Source organism: Camelus ferus, chromosome 9 (assembly GCF_009834535.1).
Source record: "Camelus ferus isolate YT-003-E chromosome 9, BCGSAC_Cfer_1.0, whole genome shotgun sequence".
Lineage (NCBI taxonomy): Eukaryota > Metazoa > Chordata > Mammalia > Artiodactyla > Camelidae > Camelus > Camelus ferus.
The window spans coordinates 25,269,240-25,294,540 of record NC_045704.1 but is presented as its reverse complement, the minus strand read 5'-3'; the positions used below and the strand labels follow the sequence as shown (position 1 = coordinate 25,294,540).

The 25,301-nt window shown below is 47.0% G+C and overlaps 1 long non-coding RNA gene across 1 annotated transcript; it reads left to right on the top strand.

Moving 5' to 3' along the window:
- Positions 1 to 2,908: 2,908 nt before the first annotated feature.
- Positions 2,909 to 22,449, top strand: LOC116665723. The gene is made up of 3 exons (XR_004322372.1): positions 2,909 to 2,919; positions 15,581 to 15,585; positions 22,320 to 22,449. It is a non-coding gene; the product is annotated as an uncharacterized LOC116665723 (long non-coding RNA).
- Positions 22,450 to 25,301: the final 2,852 nt, after the last annotated feature.

Here is a 25,301-nt window from a genome sequence, read left to right as displayed (position 1 = left end):
CCTGGGGTCAGCATGGCTGCTCCTAACAGTCTGAGCAAGGAAAGGCACCAGAACATGTTTTCAGGGGAGCAGATTGCTGGAGGCGGGGAGGCTGATCCATTTGTGTGTAACTCAAACTCCTCCTGGACAACGTCCCCAATATCTTCCCAAAGCAAACCAAGCAGCTGACCTGTCAGCTGGAGACCACCTCTCCCTTCCTGGTGGCCACACGTGAAAGGAGACAGACTTTGCATCTGGGCCAGTTGTCCCAAAAGGTCTGTGGCCGGGGGTGAGTCTGCCCCTGCCCGGATCCCGGGCTATGAGTATTAAGGAAGATCCTGACAATAAAAATCTTCTTGTCGCTGAGACGTTCCTCAACTGTTAGCAATCAGTTTGGGGGTGGGGGGCGAGGGGGGTGGGAAATACCAAAGGACATCAAAGAGGGTCTCACTCCCAGACTCTGCTCTGTTTCAAGGCTCTGTAATTTGGAAAGGTTGTGCGCTCAATAATTTGTGAGCCTCCAAACACGCAGGTTATTGTTTGTGGACAGATGGTGTATCGCGTTTTATCGCTTTTCCTTCTGTGGGTCCTCATATGTGGGACTGATGTGCGTTCTGAAGTCTTTGTCTCCTTGCTAAAATCTCTAATCTGAAACAGGCAATCAAGCACCGAGGCAGGGCTTCAAGAAGGCATAATCAGAGTTTTAAAAGCAAAGGGGAGGGGGAAAGCCAGAGATATAAGTGCAGTTCTGAGGTAGCTGTGTGTGCAGAGAACACGAGAGGTTATTCGGGAATTAAAAGTGGACAAATGAAAGGGATTCCTCCGCGCAGAGGGCGAGGGAAAGCCAGGCAGCAGGGCAGGCACCGGGATGTGCCCAGCGGGGCCGAGCCCCCCACCTTCCCCGGGAGACTGGGAGACGGCGGCGGGGGTCTTTGTCTCCGCAGCCAGTGTGGCAGGGCCGGGGAGGCCCCACCGTGGAGCTGTGGCCGCCCTTAAGAGTTAAATCATGTTGATGTACAGGAAGGAAATGAAATAGACGAACTCGCTCCTCTTTTCTTCCTACGGATTTTTCTTTTTTATTCTGAAGATAGAATTACTGTTTGTAAGCATCTGAAAGTCATTAGAGGCCCTGCAGTCTGTCAGGTGCCGACGCAAGAAACTGCTGAAACCAAACGGGTGCCTGCACCGAGGGCTGGGAATTTGTCATGTGCTGATGAGCAGTTATAATAATATATGAGCAAATCACAAGCATTCTGCAAATTAATCAAATTTTTTTTCCCCTTCTCCCTTGTCTCTGGGAGAGTGGCTTTGCAGGCAGACGTAGGTGAAGCCACGCTACTCACAGATGGTCGCTCTGGCATCAGATGGAATTTATATAACAGTAATTCTGATTTCCTGCCAAAGTAGCAGTGAACACACCAGGGAGATTGTAGAAGGCGAGTCATGTGGTTTTGCTGAGGTTGTTGTGGGAAGTTTAAGGGGGGAAATCTCAAATTTTCCTCTTTGCCTGAAGGGCCAGAAACGGAACGCCGTTCTGCCACGGGCGAAATCCGTCACATCTTTTCTTGTGACTTGTGCCGAAAGAGTGCTTCGCAGCTGTTGGGACTGCTGGCGGTGACAGAGCCCCTGACTCCTGATCCTGGCCCGCTCCTTACAAGCTGGGGAGGGAGAGACGGGCTGGGAGGCTGGGAAGGGGGCCGCACCCACCGCGGGCTGGGCTGGGCGGGGGCAGGGCTGACTCACTCACCCTCCCGCTCCCCTGTGGCGTTGCTAAACCCACAAGGGTTTTTCTTTTCAAGTGTTTTATTAAATGAAGAGTCTAACAACCCTCACTTTAATTACACACGGGCTCCGTGTATAATTCCTCTGGATTTATTCAAGTAGTTGAAAACGATGGTGCCGGTGATTAAACTGATCGTCTCAGTTTAGCAGCTCAGAAACCTGGGAGCGGGTTGGTGTGTCAGTGTGTGGTGTGGGTGGGGGCCCTGCATCCCAGGAGGGCCCCCCCACCTCCCGCCCTCGAGCTGACACCCTCTTCCCCCCCCACTCGTCCCTACAAACTTCCCTCTCCTGGTGGTGCTGGGGAACATGGTCCTGCCCGGGGTGAAGGGGACAAGACTGACACTTTGGGGGCCACCCTTAAGCATGGTTCCCCCCCCACAAGGTGCCTTCCCCTGCGGAGGGGAAGTGATACCAAGATGGCGTGTCGACTGCATTATGCAACAAAGTCCTGCTGCTGTGGGGTTTTTTTTTTTTTTTTCCTAATGTAAAGCCCTGCCCATTTGTTTTGGTTTACGTGACTACAGAGAAATAAGTGGATTAGACGGAAACTTTAGCATGCTTCATTGCAGCTGGGTGCCGACATCTGTCATTCCTTAGCCGTATTCTGGATCATGCCAGCCAGAGAAGGCAAAGTCTGACACCTTTGATTTTAGAGAGAGCCTTTTATAAGGGGGAAAAAAAGAGAAGAAAAGAGAAGCGTTTCCTTTGCCACTTCATAGGAAAAGCCACCTCTCTCCTGTGCTTTATTTATTTTATTTTATTTTTGGCATATGACATTAGTGGCAGCCGGTGAGTGCAGAACAGTTGAAAAGTTTATGCTTCCATCTCTCCTTTTTACTTTGTGATTTTTTTTCTCTTGTTCACCGTTACCAATTTGTCGAATTGGGCATGATAAAATGTAGCTATTTAAAATATTTCCAGTGTGCCCATCTATATGGATATATACTGTGGTATGGATTGCAGGTGTCTGATCCCTTTATGAAAAGAGGGATGTGCGATTCTCTCTCACACATAAACTCACGTTAATACAATACAACAGCCCTGGAATTTGATGGAATATGACCGTTCCCGCTACACTGATTTTGGTGAGATGTTCTGCAACCCATATGAGCCCGCCTGCCCCCCAGACCATATGAGTGCCCCCCCAAGACTTGTGCTGTGTTTACAAAAGATGTGCGTGGGTCGTGAATTATCCACACATAACCTTGGGTACAGGCTTTTAGTGGATTGGCTGTTTCCCTGCAGCTTTTTGTGTTGGGTGATTTTGTGGGTTTTCCCCCACCCCCGTGTCTTTTCTACTGTGGCACTGCACCCTTGGCACATGCCAAGTTACAGTGTTGGCCCCCCTCCCATACTTAAATTGTACAATAAAACAGAACCTACAATTAAGGGCTGATGTGTTCATTTTAAGCAACACAATGGAAAACAGGAAACGATTGAACCAGCAGAGACCACCCACTTGTTTATTTCACTGGGTGTGTACAGGAATGCAATTTATCTGCTGCATGAAAAATCACAGGGAAGACTTCACCCGGTGACCCCGCCCCACCCCCGAAGAAGGTGAAGAGCAGTTGTCAGACGCGATGGTACAAGGCAGAGTTTGGGAACGCCAGGCCCGCCGGTGCCAGGCGGGTGATGCCAGGAGGGAAGTGGGCCAGAGGGCCACTGGGACCCAGCCCCCCCGTGGCTGCCTTTGGAAGACCTTGCCAGAACTTCCAACTTTTCAAGATAAGCTGGAAATCTACGTCTTTATATGAAGTCTCTTTGTTTTGGCACTACCCTAAATCTTTTTTACAAATAGCGATGGGGACAAAATAATAAATGTGCGTGTGTCTCCAGCTTGTAACCTCTGAGGAGGGTGAAAGCATGGATGTCCAGGGAAGTGATGGACTCTGTGGGGCTGGCCCTGTGGCCACCTGCGCTCTGGGGTCCCCCGGTCAGATTGGGCGGGGCTGTCCCTGCACCACATAGGAGGTGGCATGGTTGAGGATGCTGGGGAGAGGGGTGAGGGTGAGAAAGCCTGTTCATGGAGCTGTAACTGGGAGACTGAAGACAAGGCAAAGCCACCCAGTGGCCCTGGGAAACGGTCAAGTCTTGTATGTCCTCTGTGGACACAGAGAATGGGAGGAGGAGGGTGGCAGCTGGGACTGGGGTCCCCTGGGGTCTCCAGGAGCATGGAGCCCTTGGGCTTTCCTGGTGAGGAGAACGGCAGGGCAGGGGGTGCATTCTGGCTACGAAGCCAGCCCAGGCCTGGTGGTGTGCAGGGGAGGGTTCTGCAGGGTCCCCTGTTGGGAGGTGGCCTTGCTCTGAGCAAGGGGGCTAAGCAGGGTGGAGGGGAACGAAGTCAAGATACGTCCTCATAAGACCAGAAACTGGGAGCAGCCTTTTTAAGGTTAGAGCTGCCCACCCCAGGTCCCTAGGTCCCCATGAAGGATCTGGGCAAGGGGGTCACCTACCCAGAGCAGGGGCCTGAGCCCTTCCAAAGAAGCTGCCTGGGGGAGCAACTCCTAGCCTGCTGGTATCCAGCCCCTACCATGTGCATGGCCTCCTAAGTTGGGGGGAGAAACCCCTCAAGCCTGTATCACAGGAAGCCCTTCATGGGCAGTGCCCGACAGGACACAATGAGATGCCCGCTTGTGTGGGTCTTTGGGAAGTGCTGGGTCCTGAGGACAGCTTCATGGAGGAGTTAAGGCTTTAGTGGGGTCTGACTCGGAGGAGAGTCCGGGGCTGGAGTGGCTAAATTCCCAGGAGTGACGGCACTATATATCAGTAAGAAGGGGTCACAAGCTGGAAATCCAAATGAAGGAGGCAAGATGCTGTGGTCAGGAATAGGGAGCCATGGAAGGCTGGGGAGCAGGGCTGGGCACCGGTGTGGATGGGATTCGGGGACTGGCTTGGTGTGTGCAGCATATCTGCAGCCTTTTTGTCCTTCTGGTGTCTTTCTCCTGTTCTGAGAGTCCTCGCTGTTGTTCTGGGGTGGCCGTCGACCCAGTGGGCCCGGTGGTGCCCAGAGATGCGTTCACATGGAGGGAAGGGCTGGCTGTTGCTGCTTCTGCTAGACTCCTGCAGCTTACCTCATTGCCACAAGAACTTCACATAACTGTATTTTGCCAAATGTTCCTAAGGAGGGAAGATATGGCTATTAAAGGTGTGACTAGGAGGTGTTGCCCTGGCTAATTTTAGAACCCCTCCCATTTTTGTCATCCCTTGAGTACACCTTAACAATTTCACCTAATATTTGTTAAAAACTCCAAAATAGATAGCTTTAGTTTTGTAATACTATCCAATTTTGATTCACTAGGTTTTTGGGGTTTTTTTCCCCTAAGGCTGTTAATCTAGAAAAAGTGGTCAGCTTGGTCCCATCTAAAGTCACCTCTGTAGTGTGGTGTTCCAAGCAAGCTGCTTCCCCTGAAATAGTGGGAGAGAGAAAAGAGTATTAAGAGGGCAAGGTTTGCTGTGTGACATTGGGTGAGCCGCCAGCCCCTCTGTTCCCGGCTCCCGACTTGCACTGAGGGCAGTGTCCTCACTCTTTGGCCTCTCCCAGCATTTCTTTCAAGATGAAGTGCGCTCACTCGGAGACAAACACTGGGTATTGTTAGAGTATTATTATATTACACATCTAGAAATCTCCAAAAAGGGAAAGTAAGTTCATCGACCCTTTGAAGGTTATTTAATGATAAACATAAATGCTTTCATAAAATCCGGGGAATGATTTAAGATCGCAGATCAATAGTTGTGAGTGCTGGCCGGGGCTGTGTTGCAGCCTGGCTGTCCCGGCCACCCAGGCAGGCTGGTGGCTCGCCAAGCATGTGGGCAGCCTGGGACAAACAAATAAACAGGATTTAATGCAAAGTCTGCATGACGCTGGTCAGAGCTTGAGAATGAAGTCGCTGAGGAAGGGACCACAGTGAAGTCGGGGGGAGGACGTGAAGGGCCTCGTTGAGGCTGATGCTTCTGAGGTCCCGGGCTGCAGGGAGAGTGAGGGAGAGGGCTGAGCTGGGAGGATCTGGGAGACACCACCAACACCCCCACCAGGCACTCTTGTCTGCAGACACCTCCTGGAATCCAGCCTGATCCTCTCAGCTTTGATTCTAACTGAACTTGAACCTCAAGCTGTAGAGAGGGGTCAGACACAGTGAATCAGGCCCTAGCTGCAGGCTCCAAGGGAGCTGATGGTGCAAAGCTGGGTTTCTGGCCTTTCTCTGGCTTCGTGGGTCTGGATGTACACGGAGCATCTCAGGGTCTCGGTGTCCTTAGATGGCAAGTGGGGACCCTAACATTGTCATTGGAAAGACAGTTCTAATCCAAGACTCCTACACAGTAGGCACTTAATAGGGGTATTTTAATGGGCAAAACCGTATCTAGCAAACGTTGATTTAACTCTTCCAGCGTGCCACACATTGTACTCAGCATCGTACAGGGCTTTTCTCATCTAGTCCCCACAAGCCTAAGAGAGAACTGTTATCAGCCCGTTTTACAGATGGAAAACCTGAGACCTGGAAGTGTTACATAGTCGCCCAAGAGCACATAACGGATCAAGACAGGTGACATTTGAATCCAGGTGTCTGGCTTAAGAGTCCACGCTCTTCACATTGTGCCTGAGTTACACAGACGCTGTACCCTGGTAGTTGTCATCCAAACCCAGCAGGGTGTCCAGGTGCCCCGCCCCCTCCTCCAGGAGAAGTTTCACTGTCACCTGCTTGGCTTCATTAGGGCCACACTCTTAGCTGTGCCACCTCCTGATCTGGGGTGTTGTGCTGTCACTGCCCACTGAAAGGCAACCAGATTCACTTTTTAAGAAATTATTAAAATAACATTTAAATTGTAATATAGACTTAGAATTATAAAAATGTTGCAGTGATAGGACAGAGAATTTCCATACACCTCACACCCATTTTCCCCTGTTAGTAACATCTTACATTGGCAGGGTACCTTTGCTACAATTAATGAACCAATATTGATACACAATTAAGTAAAGTCCCTATTTCACTCAGATTTGCTTAGATTTTACCTAATGTCCTTTCTCGATTCCAGGATCCCATCCAGGGTACCACATTACATTTACTTGTCAGGTCTCCCAAGGCTCCTCCTGGCTGTGATAGTTCCTCCATCTTTCCTTGGATGACTTTGACAGTTTTGAGGACTACTGTGTAGAATGTCCCTCAGTGGGGATTTCTCGTGGTTAGACTTGGATTGAAGGTTTGGGGGAGGAAGACCACAGGGATGAAGTGCCTTCTCACCCCATCTCATCAGGATACGTGCTCTCCCCCTGACCTTGGCCACCTGGTTGAAGTCGTGATTGGCAGGTGTCTGTACTGCACAGTTCCTCTTCCTGCCTTTCCACACTGAACTCCTGTGAAGGAAGGCACCGTGCAGCTGGCACAAAGGAGTGGGTGTTGCAGCCTGGACTTGAGCGGAAGGTGCTCTGTAGTTAACAGTTTGGGATGCCTGGGGCATTTGTACTTCTCCACGTACGGATGGATTCCATCATGTAGTTATGTCGGTATGACTTGTGGAGGCTTACTTTATACGCTGTGTTATAACCCAGTACTATGTCATTTCCTTTGTTGCTGAAGCCGTTCCAGCTCTGACCACCGGGGACACGTGCTAATTTACAAGACCTCCATCAGTGTATGGCTTCTGAGCCAATTCTTTACGTTCTGGCACAAAGCGCTCCAGGATCATCTTGTGTATTTCCAGCTCCAGTCCTAGAAGCAGCCATTTTCCCAAGGAGCCGTAGTTCCCTTTTGTGAGAATGGTGTTAGGAATCAAATTCTGGGCACTAAGTGTGCTTGTTGCTTCTGGGATGTCATGGGTTCTGGGCTCTCTCAGCTGATAGAAAAAGGAAATATATGTGTGTATACTAACCTCTGCATATACTCAAACCTATATTATATATATATGAAGCTAAACATGAATTCACACTCATGTCACCAATCTATTACCACATGGATCAAAATTCGCTTTCAAAAGAGTAAAATATTTTTTTGGTAAGTGTTTTAAATCAAAATTCAAATCACAGGAAATTTAAAACCTAAAATTATTTATACTAAAGAAATTCCAAAGTGTTTTAGCATCTTTGATTAGACGGATGAATATTATTTTGAAAACTGAAAACACAAATTATGTACCTGATTAGAACCATTCTTGCCTACTTGGAATTAGGGAAATTTAAAAAAATATATATATATATATAATGTAATATGTGCAACTGAGAAAATGGCTTTTTCTATCAGCTCAATGTGTGTTTGTGCGTATTTTTACCAATCTCATTGCCCCTGCTGCCTGTTTAACCTGGAAGAGTGGCCGGGGTCCTGGGTAGGGACCATCTTAGTTTGCAGTTTTGGGGTCGGCACAGCAGACACTCAGAGGCAGCAGCAGGGGAGGGCCAAGTGGAGACCAGGCCACTGTCCTGGAGGCCTGACCAGCTGGCCAGCCCGCTGGTACGCCCCTCCTCTCCGATCCCCGCATGGATTTCTCCCAGGCCAGCAGGATGGGGTCCACCTCTGGGGGACCGAGGTTCCACCATATCCAACTGGCCCTATAGGTGGAGCCATTTTCTTACCTACCAGCATGCCGTTTGCAAATGTCCTTAGTTTCAAGGTCTCCAAAGGGCTCTGGTTGGGGTGCAATAGGAGGGGCACTGTTATGAAGGAGTCCTCTTGGCCGCTCTAAGAGGTGGCTCTTCCCAAGTCTCATAGCCCTGTGTGTGCGAGCTGCTTCTGAAGGCTGCTTCCCTCCACTGCATCACCCGGAACCGTCTAGAAAACAGCACTGTAAAACGTGGCTGTGGAAGACCCTCCTGGAGTAGCTTAGGAATGCTCCATGATCCTGTGCTCCAGAAAGGATAAACGGGAGTGTCTGCAGGTGGGCAGCGTGGGCTGCTGTGGCCGTGGGAGTTCTCCCCAGAGCCGCTGGTCACCAAGATGTTTGCTCCGCCAGCCTGGATTCTCTCGTGCTTTCCAGCTCCCTTAGGGGTCTGCGCCCACCCAGGATCTATGCAGGTGGTCGCCAGGGCTGACAGAAGCCATGGCAGCAATTTTCCTCTTCATTTACCCACTGTTGTCTTTTCCCACTTATTTCAATGAACAAAGCCCCAATGTGACTGATCTGAAAGGCTGGCCCTGGTCTGAGAGGTGGCATGTGTGTGAGGACACAGGGGGACTGCCCGTGTCACTGTGTCTACCTGGGCCAGGGGCCCCACTCTCCACAGCTTACACATGCGACTCTCCTCTGGACCCTCTTCCTTGTGTGGATCACAGATCATGGATGAGATCACTCCTCTCCATTCCAGGGTGCCCTCGTTACAACGTGCAAAGCTGTGCTTCTGTCATCACCACTGGGCCTTGGCTCTGGCCAACAGACACATGTCTCTCTTCAGGAATGTCCTTTCTCTCCTGGCGGTCCGTTCAGGGCCACCCCTGTCTCTTTGAGCCATCTCTTGATGGGAAACTGGAGCCTTGCTGGCTCAAAGCAGTTGGATGTTCCCCCTTCATGAACAGTTGGCCCTTTCTTCCTCCCACTTGGGTCTACAATGGGATGTAACCCCTGAAGGCAGCCTTAGGACTTGTGGGCCCTGTTAAGCATGTATTCCAAGCCCTCACTGTAGCTCTAACCCTAACCTAAGTGCTAACCCTAGCCCTAACCCTAACCTTAGCCCTAATCCTAGCCCTAATCCTAGCCGTACCTGAGCCCTAACCCTAGCCCTAATACTAGCCCTAACCCTAGCCCTAACCCTAGCCCTAACCCTAGCCCTAATCCTAGCCCTAACCCTAGCCCTAACCCTAGCCCTAACCTTGGCCCTAACCCTAGCCCTAACCTTGGCCCTAACCCTAGCCCTAACCTTAGCCCTAACCCTAACCCTAGCCCTCAACTTAGCCCTCAACCTAGCCCTCATCGTAGCTCTAACCCTACGCCTAAACCTAGACCTGTGTCAGGCCTGCAGAATAGATGCCCTTCCCACAATCTTGGTGCTGAAAGTCCTGACTCATTCCAACAGCAGTCTGCTTGGGGCAATGATGCAGCAGGTGCTCAGTGTGTGCTCATGGAAGTGGGCTGGGATCCGGGAATTGTGCCATGGGAGGTTTGACAGAGAGCTAACAAGCCCTGTGGTTCGGTGCTAGCCACGTGCTCAATGCTAGGTTTGATGGACATCTGGAGGCCACAGCGGTGCCTGTGTCCATAGGGGGTGTGACACACAACACATGTGCAGTATCACACACTATGGTACATGCCCCTCCAGGAAGTTCCTGGACGCCTTCCTGGAGCATCCTTGGCCTGATCGAAGATACCCCTTTGCAGAGCATATCCCCATAGGTGGTTTGCAGGGAGTGACAAGAAGGGGTGGAGAGATGAGCGTCTGCTTTGAGAAAACTCTAAGGTTGAATTCCTGATCAGGAACTGGCTAGCCGTGTCCACCTGACTTTGGACAATTATTTAATCTTCCTGGGCTCAGTTTTCGCATCTGCAAAATGGGGAGACATCTCTCCACCGTATATCCCTACTGGCCGTCATGAGAACAATTGGTGCAATTCCTGTAAATGTGCTCCGATGAATGGGTGCTGGACTGTTCGCTGACCACCCCAGGACTAAACACCAGAGGTGGGTCGCCTCCCCTCTTCCTGTCTCTTCTCCATCATCTCACACCTGAGCAGAAACCGCCTGGGTGGAAAGTCTGGAAGCCCTGTGGGCGCAGCCCCCTCTCTTCCCTGAACCCAGCTGCCCACAAGTGTGGAGCTGTCATTAATGGATGGTCCCCCAAGGGCAGGCATTCTGCTCTCCCCCTGAGGTACAGGGAAAGAGCAGATATTTCCATCGCAGCAAATAAGAAAAATATCTCGTTTCCCCACTTTTGTTATAAACAATGTACGACTTGCTTTCTCCTTACTCCTCTTGACCCTCCACACTGTATACATATTTATATATTATTCATAGTGGATTAAAAATGAATGTGCTCTTTGCCACGGCTCTACGGCGCAGTGACAATACAAATTAACGTATGATGTACTTACTTCTCGCCTGGCAGTGATGGGAGATGTTGATGGCCTCAAAGTGAGAGGTAGAGAGAGGGGAGGGAAGTGGGGGGTGGGGGTTCACATCTGCAGCCCAGGGCCCTGCCTGCAGACGGGGATCGGGGCTATTCTGGGCGGCTGCCTTGCTGCAGAGCTGGAAGGGTCTTCCCACTCCCCTTCTCCCAGGGAATGAGGTCCAGCCTCCCCAGGGGCTCCTGTGGGCCTGGTCTCTTCCTAGCTTCCTCCCAAGCTCCATCTCCATCACATTGACCTGCTTCCAGGACCCTGCACTGACCGCAGCCTTCCTGTCCCTGCACCTGGGGACAGGCATGTCCCTCTGTCTGGGGAGCAGTCCTCTTCTTTTCCCTTCTTTTGGCTGTCTCCCTCTTTCTTTCATCCATGCATCCATCCATCCATCCATCCATCCATCCATCTCTTTGCTTGAAAAATACTTGATGGATGTCTGTGACGTACCAAACTCTGTGCTAGGTGCTGAGAACACCAATGATCAAAAAAATCCAAAAAACAAAACCCCATGTTCCCTGAGCAGTGGAGCTGATAGTCTGTCTAGTGGGCAGGGCAGACACAATGGTTTATTTGTTCAGCTACCCTCGTTGGATGTGGCAGGGAAGAGTCTGCTATGACACTCCTCACAGTGAGTCTGGGGTCATCAGGGCAGGCCTCCGTGAGGCTGAGGCAGCTGCAATGAAGGATGAGATTACAGTAATTAGATGAAGTAGGGGTGGGAGCATTCAGATCGAGGGAATAAGACAGGGCTGGGCAAAGGCCCTGTGGCAGTTTGAAAGAGTATAAAGAGTGAGCAGCGGCTCACACTCCTTCTGGCTGAAATCTTGGAGCTCCCAGCCACCTCTACCATATCCTGCACCTCCTTGCCTCAAACTGTTCTTTTAAGCCAGTCCTGCACCAGAACAGGACCCTCCAGATGGGAGATCCTTCCTGCAGGGCTCTGACGACAGCCCATCCCCGCCCAGCCCAGCCCACGTTTGCTGAACTTCATCCAAGTGAAATGCTCCTGTTAATACCCTGTTCCTTAAGATGCTGAAGGTCTCCCAGTTCCCAAGGCCCCCATTCAAAAGCAGGTGCCCTGAAGAGAGACAGCATCTTAAGCTTTAACCCAAGACCACGTGGGACAGGCGGGCTAGTACAAAACAGTGCCATGTCAAACGCTAGTTGAATCAGACACTGAAGTCTAGAGAGATCAAACACTTACTCAAGGTCAGACAGAGGGCAAACTGGGTGTTAGTAGCCTCCCAGTCTCATGAATGGGGGAACCTATGTTTGAACCCAAGCTCCTGGTCAGACTCACACTGTCTACGGTGGGGCAGGAGGACACCTGAAAGCAAAGACACAAAGCTGAGAGAGCTCTCCATCTTCACAGGGGCCAAAGGCCACCCTGGCACACAGTGCTTCTTGGTGGGGTTGGAGTTGAGAGAGGCCAGTGGTGTCTCGATGCTCGTCTCTGATGGAGAGCTGACAGGGGTGGGTGCCTTTATTTTCTCAAGTCCAATCACCAAGAAAGGCTGTTAGACTCAACTCTGTCTTAAACCCTTTTCTGCTTCTTAGAAATTGATGGGGGTTAGTGTCTTCATGGACACCTATAGACCGGGTGAATGACCAACTCCATCTCCAGTCTGCCAAGATGGCACAGGCAACTTGGCTGGTCTTTGATCTCATTAACACGTGATGGACAGAAGTTTGCAGTTTGTCACCCTGCGGGTTTTCACCTGGGGGACGGGTTGACTTGCCTCCATCTGGAGATCGGATTTCCCCCGAGCCCCACATGCTTCTCAGCAGGAAAGGAAGGAAGCTCCCAGCAGAGTTCCACAGCCTCTCTTGCTGTCTCTGCCTTCAGGTGGGTCCCTTTTCTGTCACCCACATCGGAAAATCCCAGTGAAACACTCAGTGGAGCTCCAGCTTTAGGGTTTTTTTCTGGAGCTTTTGCTTATCTCTCTGACCAAAAGCTAACAGATCACTGTGTCTGTGCCCACACCAGGGGCTTCGTGTGGACTAATGGTATAGAGAAATGTGAAACTTTTCATCCGGATTTAGCTGCACTGGGAAATGTATCAAGTTTCCCAAAGTGCTTTGCATACCAACAGCTTTCTGTTTGGGAGTAAATGTTCCCATCACCAAAAGATCAACCTTTCACTTACGTTTGATTCTTGGGAGAACACAATGCTTTCCTCTAGGTCCATCCCAGCTTCTCACAATCACCTTCCCTCAGGATGGACCTCTCACTTCTTCAAAGAGCTTTCTTCCACATCAGTCTCATGGGGACCTTTCAACAAACCACTCAGAAGGGTATAGGGGTGTGTGTGTGTGTGTGTGTGTGTGTGTGTGTGTTTTCTATAAAAACACATTGTAATCATGGCTCTCATAAGGATTTTGGAATACGGGGATCTGAGTACTTTATATACATTGGAAATTTAAAGTCAAAGTCAACCCATCCAAGTTCGCTATGTCTTCTATGTTACTTATCTGCGCAGTGGGGCTGATATCCTTGACAAAACTGCCATGAAGTTCAAATGTGAGAATAAACATACAAAAATGGATGTAGGAAACTGCGGGATGTAGGCGTTCAGGATTTTCAGGTACCACCGTCTCTACAGTGCTTCTACCTACAAGGTATAGCGCAAGATGAGGATTTACTAAGATCCAATATGCGTAGACTTCCTTCTACAAATGTGCACGTGCCTAACATTATACATTTACATATAGATCTGAAGTTCACCTAAGTTAAAATAAAACCTAATTGAATACTAATCGTTTGACCACTGACATATCCAAATCTGCTGGAATTACTGAACATCTTTGACTCTACTGAGAAATAGAGATTTGGATATAAGCATAGGATAAAATCATGATGGATATTTTAAACTCAGTTTGGGAAAACCGACTTCCCAAATTTTGATTGGGAAAATCAAACAGGAAAAATGTACCAAGTTGGCCAGTTCATAAAAGCTCTTATTGTGAACAAAGGTGATACTTGAGGTTCTCCAGGTGGTTTACTGAGATGCGTGCTGCATGGCTCTGATGGTGACGTGATTTGCACAGAGGGTGGCTCCCAGAGTTTGTAGCATAGATTCATATGAACATGTATGATTCAGGAATAATAATAGAAAATATAATAAACAGCTTTGACAGATGAGCGAAAACAGTGGTGGAATAGAGGAACCAGTGTGAATCCTGGTGATCGGTGGTAGATTCATTAAACTATACCATGGTTTGGTCATTTTGCTTCATGGTTCCACTAGCCTCTTTAGATCATGGTACCAAGAGTTTTGATTTTATTTATTTACTTATTTGTAGTTCTCAACCCCAAAGACCTGTCCGACCACGATGATTTTTTCTCCATCATTAGCTAATTGCCATAAAAGAGCTACATCGATGAGTTAGCCCCAGCCTTAGCTGAGCCATGGTAATTCGGATAGTAGCCACTCCTCCTCCTGTGAACTGCCACAGAGCTGCCCTTGATGGGAACCCAGAAAATACAATTCATCTCTGAGAAGCTTTGGACAAAACGTTAAAAACATTTCTTAGGCTTCCTGAGAGAAGTCTCAGCTCTTCTCAGGTATTTGAATGAACTTCGATTGTTTCATATGTGTCCAGCTACAGATTTGGGCCCTCCTTTCTTCTGCTCTTGAGCTGCCCTTTTAGAGAACCTGGAATCCTCCCTCACTGAACTCTGGATAGAGCTTAGTGTCCACAGGGATGATGACTTCATGAGTTGCGTGGTTGAGTCTTGGGATCTGTTGGAAACTCACTGATGTTCAGCTTAGCACTTAATTAGATGCACGATTATGATGGGGAGAACAGGCATGGCTTTTCCTGTCTCATTGCCACTGATGAGCACCATGATTCTTCCTTCAGTCTGTGCTCTAACTCTGACACGGTGAAGAGCAGGGCCATGTCCAGTCTTCTTAAAATCTGAAGTCCATGTGAGAAATATGAGTCTCGATTCTTCATCTGTACCAACCCAGGGCCTTCCCCGTCTTCTGTGCAAGAAGCGACCAAGCCCTAAGTGTGTGAGAGGGTGGATGTTAGGTAGCAGGAAGGTAGAGGGGCAATGGTGCTGGCGAATCCTTCTCTTTCTTGACAATCAAGGTCCTTCTGTTGATTCTGCTCTTCTTACTGTGGAAGGCTGTGTGGAAGGGCCAAAAGCAAGCGTGCTTTTTCTTAGGTTTCACTTATTCTGAACTCCAAAGTCCATGGATTTGAAAATTGGCTTTTGCACGCGGGAGAGTTGATCAAATTCAGCCTTGTGTTACGTGCGACAGTAGAAACAAAAGAAGAGAAAACTTTATCCAAAAGATGCATAATTCTTTCCCCAGAAAGGGAAAGTGAAGCAGTAAGATGATAATTCAATCCCACAAACGGTTCACACCTGCTTGCCCTGTGCCGGGTCGTGGGCTTGGCACCAGTGATATTAGGGTGGCTGTTTCCTGTCTCAGGAACAACACACAGCCAATCATGGTGACCAATACACACACACAGTCACCCACAAAACAGGCACCTTAGATGAGCAGAGCCTTGAAAGAAGAATGGGGTTTGGGCCTGCAGAGAATGGAAATGATATTTGAGGGAGATGGCAGCACAGTGAGGACATGGAGACTCTGTAGAACGAAACCTTTTTGCAGGGACCATCTAATGGTTTGGTTTGTTGTGGGCAAACGGGGCATGCTCCCAGGAGACTGGCGAGGTGGTTGGGACTGAGCTGTGAAAGCCCTGATTATTCCTTAGGGGGAAGGTGGCCATCAAAGATTTGGGGCAAGGAAATCATAGCTTAGCTTCTGTTTTAGGTGCTCAGCGTGGTATCCCTGGGGAGGATAGACAGGAAGTGTGAAAACTGGGAGCAGGAAGCACTCCTGCAGGCCGCCATGTTTATAGTCTAGCCAGAGTTGGTGCACACTGGACCGGATTCAGGAGGGGGATATTGGAAAGAGAGATTCAACAGGTAGAATGGATTTGTCCTGGAGCCCAATTGGCTAAGAGGGAAGAAGGAGAGAGCTCATTCCTGAAGCCCACCAAGAAGGAAGCAAGAATCTAGCACTGTGTGCAACTTGGTGAGGAAGTGAGTTTCAGCTCCGAGCATTTGGTTGGCCTCCAGTTTCTCAGGAACAAGACTGTTCTGCTAAGTAGCTACACAGGACCTCTGCTATTAGTACTCTAGAAAAGTGCTGAATCTGCTGTTCAGATGTTTTCTGGGATAAATGGTTGGGCCCATTTATTTACTTGTTTATTTTTCTGAGCAAATGGAACCCAGCCCTAGGCCTTGACCTCTCTGGGTGCTGGGTGGGACAGCCCTCACGAGCTTCCAGGAACGGCGGCAACTTCCCAGCAGCGGGCAGAATGCAATTGTTCCATTATGACTTCCCAAACCAGAGGCTTTACCGGTTCCTTAAGATGGCAGAAATGTGTGCACATCTGCTGTGCATCAGAACAGGGAAAGCAGCCACGAAGGAAGGAGGAGACGGGTTTTCATAAGAATCCATCTTCTGTTCTGATTTAGAGCATTTCTAGAAAAGTTTGATTTCAAATGTCACTACTCAAAAATCCAACTTCTTTAAAACTAGGCTGGCCTTGATTATCTGAATGTCCCGGCTCCTGTCTCATACCTTCTGCTGCCACCTCTTGAAACCCCGACGTTCACGAATTCCTCCAGCTTGGCACTGCTCCTCCACCCAGGAGCAAGGCTTGGGTAACAGCCCTCTCTCACCCCACCCCCAATTCACTCCCTCGTCACGCTTGTTTGCTTATCAACATAGAGCTCATGGGAGGATAAGGAAGTGAATTGTCTTGGAGAGCTGAGTCACGGCCCCAGGTGGAGTGATTCATGGCTCTTCTATGTGGAGCTAAGGGCCACGAAAGTGCAGTCCGGGCCTCAAAGCCGTCTCCTGTCTGTTTTTGTACAGCCTGTGAGCTAAGAATGGTTTTTACATTTTTAAATGGTTGGGGAAAAAAAAAAAACCTCAACAAGAATAATATTTCATCACGTATGAAAATTATATAAAATTCAAATTTCAGTGTCCATAAATAAAGTTTTGAATTTCATCAACAAAAAGTTAGAAAATTTGGTTTCTCTCTTGTTATGTAAGTAACTCCATAATAGCTTTGATCCTGGCCTGCAAAACCTAAAATGTTTGCTGTCAAAGTTTTTATAAAAGAAGTTCCAGGTGTTGGGAGCATTCTCGTCTGTCAACTAGGAAGTCTGAATTAAAAGCTCCGGCTCGGAATGGAAAGATCTTTGAAATCCCTGTCCAAGTTTTTATTATTTGGTAACTTATTACTTATCTAAGTAACTTATAATTTGTCCAAATAGATATATTGGCTGCGTTTTTATTCCCTGTCTTTTGATTTTTGCAAGGCAAGAATACTCAGGCTATTGGTAATATTGGTCATAGTGATCCTGGTCCTTTGAGCGCTGGGGGGGCGGGGGAGGGGAACACAGCAGAGCTGATCCACCACTCTTTCTGCCCGCAGGTCACAGGCCTTTCCAGTGTCGCTACTGTCCCTACAGTGCCTCTCAGAAGGGGAATCTGAAGACCCACGTCCTCTGCGTCCATCGCATGCCTTTTGACAACAGCCAGTATCCCGATCGCAGGTTCAAACGCTCCAGAGTTGACTCGGAGGCTTCTGGGAATTTCGAAGACCCCACAGCTGTCAAGGCGGGGAGCTCTGCGGAGCTAACGGAGGAGGGCAGCAGGGCCCAGGAGGAGCGCAACTGAGCCAGCCAACCTGGATATTGCAATATTATTTTCCACAGGTTTCAGATGATGCGTCTGGTAAAAGGGTTTGCTAACTGCATTCCAAGGGGAAAAAAAATCATGTACAACCCCCACCCACTAGTGTATAGAACATTTAAAAAATTTAAAAAGATATCTATATATATATTAAAAAAAATTTCCCCAGCCCTTGAAAATGGCTGCTAAACTGTTACCCGGCAACAAGTCCTTCCAAACCACGCAGGTGGGAGAAAAGTGATTTCAGAAATGCTTGGTGTCCTCTGAGCTCAAGAAAGCTGGGGGCCCTTCCAACTCTAAAGTCGTCTTTGTCCCCAAATCATGCTCTTCACTGAAAAACGATGCCATCGAAATGATTTAGTGTTGCTTTGAAGATGGAGGGGCTGTGTTTTCATTGTTGAAAACACCTCGATAATCTGACACCAGCTGCTGTCATATGCCTTGCGCCCTAATGGGATGTGCTGGGAGGCAGCTGCGGTGCCAGTCAGGCTGGAGCGGTCACTGCAGAGAAAATCAATGCACGTGGTGTCGTAACTGCACTCTGGGAGAAACCTTAGACAGCCCACAGCCAGCGCCAGGGCTGACCGGCTTTGCAGAGGATTGCCATCTTAAATGTGCATTTTTTAAAAATACACAGCCAAATGAATCAATGGTCAGGAAGTGTCTGCAGACAAATGTCCATTGCAGGTTTGATGAGTAATTCCTTTTTTTAGATCAAATTGCAGTATTGAGGGAAATGCTTTTCCCTGGGTTGTCTGTTTTTTTTTTTTTTCTTTTTTTAATTTTTGGAGGAATTTAAAAGGAGGTTGCTAATTAAAAAAATTTAGGGGTGCATTATATAAAATGTTTGGAAAAACTAGCCAACCCTACCCACAGAAGGTGCTGGCAAGGAATGAAAATTTATGTAATACTAAAAAGATGGTTTTTATCGTGATTTTAAAAATTTTACTTGAATGAAGGCTGCTCTGATCCTTATTATCAGATTTTTTTTCATGTGTTAGTTTTTATAAGTGTCACAGACATAAAGCAAGATTTTCTTCTCCAGCAAGCTCTTATGAAATAGCTTGTATTAAAATATGTATCTAAACATCCTGTTTCTGTTACTAATGAAGAAAACTGTTTAAGTTAAAATGTCTGTTTTTGTAAAACAAATGTGTTCTATATTTTTGTAGATTTTAGATTTTCTACTGATTGGATACTCCAAATTTGTCAAGTTCTGCACCACCCAGAGGGAGATTTTTTTGAGGGCCAATAATGAAACACTTAACTCATTTTTTAAAAAAACGATTTAAGAAGACTAGTTAAGGGTTTATTCTTGAATCTGCTAGAATGGCGTTGAAGTTCAGCCTCTTAACATACTTCCTTTGAGTGACACGAAATTGGTGCTGTTGCTTGTGACGGTGGAGAAGTAGTGAAGTATTAACTTCTTCTAAAACAAAATCATTCAGACTTAAGGGAAAAAAAAAAAAAGTCGATATTTCCTTGCAAGCTGGGAGCACAGAATAAAACCCCAGGGCCTTAAAAACTTCAGCTCTGCCTACAGCAGTTTACAAAAATACTAAACTGCAATCAATGTAAATAAAATGCTTCGCTATCCTGAGACCAGACGGAGTCTCAGGCTAATAAGGAATCCGGTTTGCATATGCTGTCGAAAGGGTGTCGTCCACCCGGGGTTTCAGTGTAAATGCGGTCGCTGTACAACGTGGACCCATCTGGCATAGAGCAAGCTGCTTTCTTGTTTTTCTAGACTAGTTCTCACTGCCTTACTTAAATCGAGTTGATAAACTTAATGCAACTGTTTCTATGATCCTAGAGAAAGGACTGAAATGTTACTGAAAACTTTCCGACTGTAGTAAGCTTTAGGATTTTAACTGCACTACTGTGTTTGGTGACTGTGCCAGTCGCTTGCTTTCTGTGTGTTTGCCCCGCCTTTGGTATCTTAGCAAAGAAAAATACAAAAAAGAAGAAAAAAAAAGTAAAAAGAACAAAAAAAAAGAGGAAAAAAAAAAGGAAAAAAAAATGAGAGCCACATTTCATTTCTAGCACTTTGGGAGCCCTTTCAGTATTCTTTTGTGTCTTCTGAGCATCGTCAGATGCGACAGGCAATAATTCTGTTTGTGACACTGGGAACACCCCCCTCTTCTTTGTGGCGTGTGTGTTGATTCCATTTTGTCCAGTGCTACCGTCCTTACTTCCCCCCGACACAGGCCTTCTTTCCAGAACATTTGTAAACTTGTAATACGAACAAGTGACAGCCGCAGTGATGCAGTGTCAGTTTCTGAATGTCATCAGGTTCTCATATCTAAACATGTCAAGTTTTTTCCCTGTAACTTCTGTAGTCTGTGATGCTGGTCATAATACTGCCTACATTCCTACACAAAGAAAAAAAAAATCTATCTTGGAGGAAATCTGAGATCAATAGAGTAGAGGATTTTGTTGCTATGCTTGTAACAAGTAGAAAACTTTGTATTTAAAGTTTATTCTTGGTCATTATTTATTATTATAATACATCAGTTGACAGAACTTTATTCTGGTATAGAAAGTATTAAAAGTTGTTTTTTCAGCAATGACTGTTTTCTTTCTGCTGTTAGAATAAAATGTCTTTGAAGCAGTCCAGTTTTATCCAGTGTTTTATGCAATAAAACCTCTACCTCTGGAAAAAAACAAAACAAAACCAACAACATCTTTTCCTCTTCGCGTATGTGTGCTAGAAAGAGTAAAAGAAATATTTTTGTCAGATTTTGGTAAGGCGTGGTCAGAACCCGCTTATAACAAAAGCCCTGCAGTATTCTGGATGGAATTTTTTTCCAAACTGAAAGAATGTCTCCGTGCAGGACGAAGAGTGTGAGTGTGAGTGTGTGTGTTTGCACACCCATGTGCTTGTGTGAACTATATTTCTTCGGAAGCTTGCAATATAGGTTTCAATGAAATAATTAATACCTATATAAATACCAATGTTCCTCATATTTCAGTAATTATATAAGACACTTAAAGCATTGCGATCTGTTATTCCTCTTTACTGGTACAAAGTTTTTTTAAAAAAATCATTACACACAGGGAAGTCTTTTAGCTCCAGATTATCAGAGGACAATCTGAATTCTTCCTCCAGAAGCACAGGAAAAGAACACAGAATAATGAAGTCCACATTATCAGGGCTATTGAAAAAGCAGAACTCTGACACTGATCTGAGAAGGTTTGAAGTGTGTGCCCCTGACTAAATGTCCAGAATCACTTTCTGATTTTTTTTTTGTTGTTGTTGTCCATCTTGTCGTTTTTGTTGCTTTGGTTTCCAAACCAAGCTTACTTGGTGCACGCTGCATCGCTGGAAGATGTGAGCCCACCGAAATGGTGCAAGCAAAGCAAATGTTGCACCCACGCTGTAGGAACTTGGAAGTCATGGGTTTCTTTCAGGAGGCCACACTGTTGATGTCCCTGGACGGAAGCAGATGACTTGAATGAAATCTCTGGCAGTCTGGAGAGAGTCTGCTGTTACAAACTGCAGAGGTGAGTTACACCGGGTTAGCGAGGGGTCGGGAAATGAGCCCAACCGGGATGGAAGGTTGATTGAGGACCGTATCTCTGTAAACATGATGGATCCCAAACCCAAATGCTTCCAGCGGCCAAGCAGGACACCTCCGTGGTGAGGGGAGGAGAGGAGGAATGGGGTGGGGGTCTCAGGGGCGGTGGGGGACTCCAGCACTGCTCCTCATCGCCACGAGGAATGTACAATCAGGCTCTTGAGTTTGCAAGAGGCACTGGGCACCTGGGTTTTGTGTGAAGTCTCCAGATTTTTACACATTGGCTCAAAATTAAAAAACTGTAATAAATAGATGATCAAAATGCAGTTTATCTATAGAATGGAATATTATTCTGCCATAGAAAGGGATGGAGCCCTGATACACACTACAACATGGACAAACCTTGAAAATGTTATTTTAAGTGAAAGAAGCTAGTTACAAAAGAAGCCAATCATATATTATATGATTCCACTTATACGAAATGTCCAGAACAGGCATCTCCATGGAGACAGAAGGTAGATTAATAGTTGCCGGGGTTGAGGGGAGGAAGAATGGGGGATGACTGACGGTTAAGGAGTAGGAAATTTCATTTTGGAGTGATAAAAATGTTCTAAAATTAGGTAGTGACGGTGGTTGCCCAACTCTAAACATACTAAAAACCACTGAATTGTACACTCTAAAAGGGTGAATTTTATGGTATGTGAATTATATCTCAATAAAGCTGTTATAAAATAAAAATAAACTGGAAGGAGGTCTTTTTAAGAGGCATCAATCTATATTTCCATCAAAATATTTTGAGTTCTCATATAGTCATAGACAATTGTCAGATTAGTACATTGTAAAGAATTCCAAGCATCTTAACTTAAATCCGAACAAACCCTAACTACACTGCTTACTGGCTACTTGATCCTGAATAATTTAACTGCTCTGAGCACCTTGATCGTATCTGTAAAACTATAAAATCAAATGCAATAAAGTAGGGAAAATTTTATGTAGGTCTTATAAAAGACTCTTCAAATGCTAGATATGTCACTATTGTGGTGTAGTAAGGTATTGGATAAATTTGAGTTAATTTAACACCCACAAAACACCATATACTTAAAACCCCTACATTTTGAAAAGGTTCCCCACAGTGGTCAGGTGGTCATGATTCCTCCATACCTACCCCCTTCAGACAAAATGATCCTGGACAAGTGTCTTCAACTTTTTGTTTTCCAGCTTCCTCATTTGAAAAATCGGTGTTTTAACCACTTTCTTGCCATTCTCAGGATCTTAGCGGGCAGATGGGGAAAGAGATGCAGGGGGAAAAAGAGTTGGTCTCAGGATTAGATGTTATTCCACTCATCTGCTCATTGAAAGTTTACAGAGGACCTACTGTGTGCCAGGCATCGGGCTACAGGCTGGAGATACACAAGTGAGTCAGGGACTTTGCCCACAGATCACTGTCTAAGGAGAAAACAGACTTCAATCTGTTAATCACACAAGTAAATATAACACATCTGGAAGAGGAGATTCAGAGGTGCCATGGATTTTTCACCTCACGGAAGACTTCCCTAAGAGGTGACTGAGGTACAAAGGAGACTGTGCCAGGTAGAGAGGGAGCACATGCAAAGGCCACGTGGGCTCTTAATGCCCATCTCCACCTCTCTGAGCTGTGTGACCTGGGCAGGTCATTCCAGTTTCCCAAATCTGCTTCTTTATCTGTGAAGTGGAAAATGGTGCCCACGACAAGGCTCTTTCCAAGGTCAAATGAGGCCATAGTGTTGCAGCAAAGTGTGTTACAGCTCAGTGTTACACCTCAATGTTACAGCTCAGTTGTGACAGCAACCTGGATCCCGGCGAGGTACCAAGCAGCACTCGGAGGGTTGGAGAACTCAGGTTTATTACACCAGTGGGCCCAGAGGAGTTGACACACCAAGCTCTGGACCCTGTCTGCAGGTTTACACAGGCTTTTATAGGCTGCCAGTCTACACTTTGCAACATCATATGCAAATAAAATGTAACAAAAGTTGATTAATTAGGAATGAGCTTTGTAGAAATGGACCAATCAGGAGTGAGCTCCATGCAAATGAAGTGCTACAAATGGACCAATCAGGAGTTAGCTCAGGGAACCCATAGAATCTTAGGGGTCCACTTTCCTAGAAGTAAGCCATTTCAGAGGCAAAAAGCGAGATAATACCATGGGGCCAGGGAACTGGATGGTGCTGGCTGCAGAGTAGTGGCCCTGCCTGGGGGTTCTGCTGGTCTTTTTCATGGGGCTTCCCATCTCAGTAGTATATGTAAAGAGCTGTGCAGAGAGCAAGTTAGGTACCACCAGGGTTGAAACTGACGCCGGCTGGGAGCCCACTTGAACACTGAAACGTGATGCATCCTGCAGCCGCATGTCTTTCTGGCTTGGTCAGAGGGCAGCAGGGTAGGAGTCCATGTGGCGAGATCCGAATGTCTTCTTCAACGGATTGACAGGATCCCAGAGAACCATCAGTCGTTGATCACACCTAGGGGCCCCAGTCTTCTGTGAGGGAGTGGGTGGGAGTCTCCTGGGCCCAGTTCAAGGTCATCGTATGGCTCCAGCTCACCCTTCTGTGGACAAGTTTGGCCACCACGGCAGCAGCACCATTTGCTGGAGGAGTCTATGTAGGATGGCAAACATCCTGATTTCCACGGACTCAAGGGTTTCCCCAAACTTTAGGATGTAACTTCCAGTGCTAAAACCAGGGCAGTCTTGGGCAAACTTAGGTCCAAGTTCACTCCCTCTGAAGGCACATGTCCACCAGGCTGAGCTAAGCTATTGCTGCCCTTAACCCAGGAGGCCAGTGCGAGGTTTAGCAGAGGGAAGCCAGGCAGCTCAGATCATGGGCTCTGGTAACTTGAGACCTAGGTTCAAATCTTCCCTGCCACAGCACCTTTGTTACAAGGATGAAAGGGGACAAGAAGCACACAGCACTCCATGTGGTGCCTGGCACGGGGTCATTAGTTTATGCAGTCTTGTTGAGTGACTGAACGAACCTTCGTTCCTACTTCTGCTAGGTGGGGAGTGCTGCAAACGTGACTCTCTCTTCCTGGCAGCCGGAAACTGCTGGGCTGCTGGGACTCAGTGTGCAGATACTGTTTTGTGCTGGAAACTTTTATAAAGATGATAACCCTGCTGTCTCTTGTAGTTTGGGATTTGCACACTCTCCCCTCTCTGTTTAACATCTGTATTGTAACAGTATATTATGAAAGCCTCACCTGGTGTATTGTAAGCATGATCCCAAGGAAATTAGTGGTAAATATTGTGATCTTCTTTTCAAGATAGAAGGGCTGGGCGCGTTCCACAGAACTGGAGGTATGTTTCCATGGGGAAGGAAAAAAATTCATAGTGTAATGCAATATTAAAAATGTCGCCCAGCTGAGCATTCCATGTAGGGGTTTGTGTAGAGTTTTAATCTCTTCACCTGTTGGTGCTAAGAGAAAAGAGAGATGGAGGGCGGAGGGAGGGGGACAGGGAGGGAGAGGAAGGGCTTATGTGAATACGGAAATCACAAGCAAAGAGGAGGGGGAAAATTTAAATGATCCCAGACCGAACTGTTTTGCTGTTAATACAGAAATACAGTGCAAGACACATTTAATGGGCTCTATTTTTTATTATACTATGCTGAATAATTAAGTTTGAGGCTAAGTGTCACATGGATTTATCTTTTAATTAAAAAAGCATGGTTCACGCATATTTGAGTGGTAGTCCAAATAAATGCAATATAGAAATTTATGTTTGTTTATCTAGGTGTTAATTACCTAGAGATTGTTCTGGATTACTTCTTTTTATAAAGTGTCATAGGCTCGTGTCAGAACGAATAAAGCTTGCCCATGGAACCTTATCAATTTGCTAACTATAGTGCTGGTCTGACCTGAGCGGGGGGCAGGGGAAAACTTTGGGGATTGTTATGTATACACACGCCCCCATTCAACCCACACCAAATAAAACAGTCGTTTTAGAAAATATTTCTAGAACATAAAGGCACAAATATATCTTCGTTGTTTTACAGCCTCTTGTCCACAGCTATTTATAAAACATGTGATTATTTATGCATTGGGTTATGAGAAGTTCGGCTGGGAGAGGCCATGAAGGAGGCTCCATCAATCCAGTTACCTGTACCCGGGAGAGGTGGAGGGAGGGGTTCTCCGTAGAAATGGGGCCGGACAGGAAGTGGGATGCTGTGATTTGTCTGAAATATGTCAGCCTCGCTGCGGCTCCCAGAAATGGCAGACAGCGG